Source organism: Miniopterus schreibersii (genome assembly GCF_964146895.1).
Source record: "Miniopterus schreibersii genome assembly, chromosome: 4".
NCBI lineage: Eukaryota > Metazoa > Chordata > Mammalia > Chiroptera > Miniopteridae > Miniopterus > Miniopterus schreibersii.
In genome coordinates, this window is record NC_138105.1 from 70230820 (window position 1) to 70237277 (window position 6458).

The window sequence follows — 6458 nt, forward strand, 5'->3', positions numbered from 1 at the left end:
TCACCACCAGCTACATTGAATAATGACCCTCTGCCCTGGTGTATCAATCAGTGGAGGCCACAACCTTGAAAGGACACACCTAGAAAGCTGAACATTCTGTTGAGATCTTCCCCTAGGTCCTCCCCTAAAATCCCCACCCTTAAAACCATTAGGACTGTGGACCCTGTGCACTCTCCCTCCTGGGAGCGCACCCCCAGCTTTCCCTTTCCCATCCCCCTCCCCATCCCCCCAGGCGAGTCCTCACTCCCAGGCTCCAAGGGCCCTTCCTTTACCTCTATAACTTGTTTCCTAAGCCCATTTCTAATAGGAATTACATTTTCTACCTCTGTGATTTACCAAATAAATGCTCTCTTGCAGTTTGGGTCTTTGCTCTGAATTCTTTCCTAGCCAGAACCCAAGTACCGAGGTTGCTGAACCCAGGTTTGCTGACCCTGCTGGTCTAACATCTGGTGCTGTTCCCACCACCTACAATTTATAAGTTCTTTGGTTAATCTCTTCTCGCCCCCCTCCCCCCTTCCCTCTGAGATTCATCAGTCTGTTCTACGCTACTATGTCTCTTTATTCATTCCTAATAGCAAAACCTTTAATCATGGTGTTCTCAGTGCCCCCTGCTGGTGACTCTCAGGATTGCACATGTAGTCAAAGGGAGGGTTATTATGATTCTAATAAGGACCACAATGTGTTGCCCTACAACAGGTCACTCTTCTTCATTCAAAGTCTATTCACCAAATGCCAGTGAGAAGTAAAAAGAAGGAAAGGCCCAAACGTGAAGATAATTCACATGAAACTATATTATTTCATAAATTTGCCATACATAAAAAGTTATTCCAACTATTTATTAATATGAAAAATGGGAAGGTACTCTTATACATCTCCTTCCCCTTCAAAAGAAGAAGGGGGGAGGAGGAGGAGGGGGAAGAAGGAGGAGGGGAAGGGGAGGATGGGGAAGGGGAAGGAGGAGGAGGGGGAAGGAGGAGGAGGAGGAGGAGGGGGAAGGGGAGAATGGGGAGGGGGAAGGCTTTTCCACATTCATAGGGTTTCTCTCCAGTGTGGGTTCTTTCATGTAACAGAAGTGAACTTGAACAAGGCTTTCCTACACTCCTTACATTTATTGGGATTTCTTTCATGTTTTTCAAAACACAGGAAATAACTAAAGGCTTTCCCTATACCTTACATTAATATGGCTTCTCTCCATATCTCTGATACTCAGAGGGCTTGTGTCCAGTGTGACATTTGGTGAGTCTATCAATGGATGAATGACATACAAAGATTTTTCCACATTAACTGCAGTCACAAGGTTTTATTCCAGTAGTTTTCTTCTTCACATTGAAATTTGAAATAAGGTTGAAGTTTTCTCCACATTGATTATCCTCTTTACTTTCATAGAGTCTTTCTACCATATGACTTCTGTAAAAAATGAGAAGCACAATATTAATTATTTCTTTATTAATGATTTTATATTCATTATACTTTTATTTTATAGAAAAGTTTAAGTTTTCTGTGTGGTCTAAATTGTCTAAAGTTAAATACACTGAGTACTCTCCAAGAAGACTTCACCCTTGCTATTATAAAACTGTGATATTTATAGGGTTTATTAAAACTGTTTCCAAGTGATCAATTTTGCAAACACTGAATGTGTATGTTACATATGTGAAAGTATTTTTGGTGGATATATTGAGAGAAACCAGAGGGGAAAACAGATGTTAAGTATAGAGAAACAAAGATTTTGAATTAAATCAGACTTCCGTTCAGGAACTATTCAAGCAAGAATAGAGTGGAGTGAAATATTAAATGTCTTGAATGGCCAGAAGATTTTTGTGTCAGGGATCCACAAAGACCCATAGCCCATTTCCTGCTCACAGGCACATTTTCATGTGCTTGGATGTCCAACACATCTTATGGAAGAGGGGCAAAGAATAGCAACTGCTTTGAGTTTTGTGAAGGAGCAAAGGAGCCCTGGCTGGTGTGGCTGAGTTGGCTGAGCATCATCCCATTTTAACCAAGAGGTTAAAATGTTTTTATTACCTAAAGCAATATACAGATTCAATATAATCCCTATTAAATTATCAATGGCATTCTTCTCAGAAGTAAAACAACTAAACCTAAAATTTAAATGGACCTAGAAAAGACCCTGAATAGCGAAAGAAACCTAGAGAAAGAACAAAGTGGGAGGGATCATGCTTCCTGATTTCAAACTATACTACAAAGATACAGTAATCAAAACAGTATGGTGCTGGCATGAAAACAGATATATAGATAAATGAAGCAGAACAGAGATCCCAGAAATAAATCCTCTCTGATACGATCAATTAATCTATCACAAAGGAGGCAAAATAGTCTCTTCAATAAGTGGTGTTGGGACAGATACAGGAAAAAAAAAATCAAACCATTTTCTTACACCATATACAGAAATAATCTTAAAGTGGATTAAAGACTTAAATGTAAAACCTAAAACCATAAAAATTCTAGAAAAAATATAAACAGTAAACTCTTTGATATTAGTCTCAGCAATATTTTTTTGGATGTTTCTCCTTGGGCAAGTGCAACAAAAGCAAAAATAAACAAATGGGGCTATGACAAATTAAAAAGGTTTTATGTAGCAAGAGAAGCAATCAACAAAATGAAAAGACAACCTACTGAATGGGAGAAGATATGTGCAAACAGTACATCTGATAATATGTATTATCAGATATAATATGTAACTTATTTATACAACTTAATGACAATAACAACAACAACAAAAATCCAATTTAAAAATGAGCAGAGAACCTGAATAGACATTTCTCCAAAGAGGATATACAGATGGCAAACAGACATATGAAAAGATGCTCAACATCACTATCCACTAGGGAAATGCAAATCAAAACCACACCTGTCAGAATAACTATCATAAAAAAAAATCAACAAAAAATAAGTGCTGGTGAGAATGTGGAGACAAGGGAACTCTTGTACACTGTTAGTGGGATTGTAATTTGGTGCAGCCACTATGTAAAACTATGGGAATTCTTCAAAAAGTTAAAGACAGAGTTGCCATATCACCCAGCACTTCCACTTTTGGGTATTTATCTGAAGAAAACTAAAACTCTAATATTAAAATATATATGTACCCCTATGTTCATTGCAGCAGTATTTATAATAGCCAAGATATGGAAGCAACTTAGGTGTCCATCAATAAATAAATGGATAAAGAAGAAGTGGTACACATATACAATGGAATATTACTTCACCATCAAAAAGAACAAAATCTTGCTATTTGCGACAGCATGGATGAACCTAGTAGAGTGTTTTATGCTAAGTGAAATAAGTCAAACAGAGAAAGACAAATACCATATGATTTCACTTATGTTGGAATCCAAACAAACAAACAAAAGAAAAACAGATATAGATATAAAGAACAAGCTGATGGTTGCCAAAGAGGGGGGGGGGAATAAGTGAAATAATAAAATAAAAAAGACAAGGTGAGTTTATAAAAGGGAGATCTGTCTGCATGGCTCAAAATTATGTTGGATGGAATTGTGAAGTCTGAGAGTAGGGTGGAAAATAAGGCTCCAGCAACCTTTTCCACTAAGAATAAAGAAAAAAACTATTATAGTGGGTGTTTGACCTCCCATATTACCTTTTACTCATTCACAAGGTAAAAAGGGACTGTTCAAAATATATGCAAAAAAAGAAAAGAAAGAAAGAAAAGAAAAGAGAAGAAGCCCAGTAACTAGTTTTATAGTTGCAATGTATTTTGCAAAGGAAGAATTCTTAGGGTACATTGCAGAATCATCAGCTAATAAAGTGAGCCTATTTAGTAGGGTGATTAACATAAGAAAGGCAGTGAGGAGTAGTAATATTTCAAAAGTATTGAGTAAGGTAGGCATCTAAATTTCAACACACAATGCAGAAGAGTTTTGCCATCTAGGCTCTGAGACATATAAGTTTCCAGGTTAATTAACAGATCCATCGGCTTTGTTATTGTGTGTGGCGAGAATGTTTAAGATCCACTCTCAGCAAATTTTAATTATACAATGCAGTATCAGCATCATGTTGCAATCTTTAAATACAATTTTATTAGTCAATTATACCTCAGTAAAGCTGGGTGCTAAGAGTTCCCAGATACATCTAAAATTTGCATAATAATTTATTGTTTTTCTTACATTATTAAAAATAGGGATTCAAATATCTTAGGAATATTGTAGCAATTTACATTTCAAAGTTCTCTATGGACACAGGCGAAAAATAATCTACATCTAATTTCCTTCTAGTGTAAAGTGTACAACTGAGAATTTAATGAACACATCTCACACCCTGACCTGTTAGACTGAGAAGAGTCCTTGCACCCAGGCTAGGGCTTCTGGGTTCCAACTTCCCACCAGAGCCCAGTGCTCTGGAGTTCTTACTAAACTGACCAAATGAGAGGGGATGGGTAGAAGGCTCAGTGCTGTCAAGGGTGAAAGACTAAAATGGAGCCAGACACTTTATTACAGATGAGGTCACATTTAAGCGTCTGTGTTTCTAAACAAGCCTCACGGTTCCCTGAGTGACTCTGCAGCTCTACGCCAAGGCCTTGATCCCTAGAGGACATAAGACCCTCTTGTTCTGTCGGCCAAGTGTAAATGAATGAGGAGCCTTTGGCTAGAAAGAAATAATATTTGTTCAAGGGTCTTATAGTTTGCAAACTGGAAACACAGCTAGGCAAAATCCCAGAAGTGTTCCAAAGAAGACATAGAAGTTAAAGAGGTCTTAGAGCCAAGTGGCATGGTGGGGGAATCTGTGCTGCCTTCTTAGCCCTAGGGGTCGGTCCAGGCGGGTTATCAGTCGGGCGTCAGGAGGCCTGGAGGAGGGAGGCCAGGTGGGCTGGAGGACGGGCACCGGAGGCCTGGTGACGGCCGGGACCTTTAGGGGATAGTCAGGAGGTTATCAGACAGTAAACAAAGGTCCGGGTATTGACACAGGACTGGAAAGTTCAAAAGTTTAAGCTCCCAGGCAAGTTAAGACAAGGAAAAAAGATCATTTCCTCAGGCCTCAGCCTTCATAATGCGAATAAGTGAGCAGCTCGGTTGAAGTGACTCCATGGGACCTGCACTCTCCCCGTCCTTGCTCCTTCCCTCGCTCTCCACCAGCCCTGCCCCGGGCCACCCTCCTTGGGCCCCTGGACACTGACCTCCCTGTGCACCACCGGCGCCTCGGGGGGTCCCAAAGAGCTGGGGGAACAACCAGGCGGCCCCGCGCGGGGCTGGGTCAGGCCCCGGCGCCCCAGTCCCCGCGGGCTCCGCTGAGAAGGAGCGGCCCCACCCCTCGCGAGCTGTCCAATCAGGGGCCCCGCGGGGCAGGCGGGTGCGGCCACGCCCGCAGGGGGCGCGCGGGCCCCTTGCTCATCCCGCCAGGTCTGCGGATGCCTGTCTCCCGCCCCGAATAGCCAGCCCCTGGGGGCTCTGGGCGGCGTCCGTCGCGCTGTGATCTGCGCTGGTCGTGGGAGTCGGAGGAAGGACTCAGGGATGGTGAGCGTGCGGGGCGACGGGGGAGCAGGCGGAGGGCGGGTTCCACGGCTGCTGCGGCCCCCGCCCCCGGTCAGCTCCCGAGTCTGCGGACCGCAGGGGCTGGACCGGCCCCGGGCGTCCCGCCCGGTCACTGCGCCCCGAGCGCGCGGGGACCACGGGAGGGTTCTCAGGGCCAGCGGCGGTTCTGTCTCTGGGATTCCCGCGCGTGAGGAGCTGCGGCCTCTGGGGTCCCATCCCTTCCGTCTCCTCTGAAGCACCTGCTATCTTCTGAATTTTCAAAATATTTGAGGGGCAGGGTCTCCAACCAACGACCCTGTCCCCCAGCGTCGCTCTTCCTGAAACTGTCAATAAATCTCTAAATATCCAGATCCTCCTCAAATTCCCAAGCCGGCTTCCCCTCTCTGGTTCACAGCATCGTTATCAACAATTAGTCTCCCAAGGAGCATTTCAAACAGACCCAATATTTTAATTTTTAATTTTTTTTTCACAGTCGTGGATGACTTTTGCGGAGATTTATATTTGCTGTGGATATTTTACATGAGAGGAAAGCTGAGGACAACCACCTGGAATACTTTGTATGAAATCCACGTTCCTCTCCCCCAGGATATTTCCTGGACTCAGACATCCTATGGGTGGAGGTTCCTTTTTGGAAACTTTTCTGACACAGCCCATATCTCAGGTCAACTTGATTTTTTCACTTATTTAAAGTCTCTGTTTTTAAAAGGGGTAAAATATGTTTAACCACTAGAGTCTGAAAGACAGTATAAAATAGTTCCAAACACACCAGTAAGATGTCAAATCTGTGTACTTGGCCTTAAGCATCAGAAATCTTTGCCTGTTTTTACAGTCATAGCACCCATTGTCCTAACATATCCCACAGTGAGCAGGAGAGCTCATAACCGATAATTCATAAATTTAAATTAAATTAATTCTTCACCACTTCCTAATTGGCTTCACAAAGTGGGATTTTAT

The 6458-nt window shown here is 42.6% G+C and overlaps 1 long non-coding RNA gene across 1 annotated transcript; it reads right to left on the minus strand.

Annotated features, from left to right (window-relative positions):
* Positions 1–1280: 1280 nt before the first annotated feature.
* On the minus strand, positions 1281–5272 carry LOC308556668. Its single transcript, XR_013998742.1, has 2 exons — positions 5150–5272; positions 1281–1407 (listed from the first exon to the last, which is right to left on the minus strand). It is a non-coding gene; the product is annotated as an uncharacterized lncRNA (long non-coding RNA).
* Positions 5273–6458: the final 1186 nt, after the last annotated feature.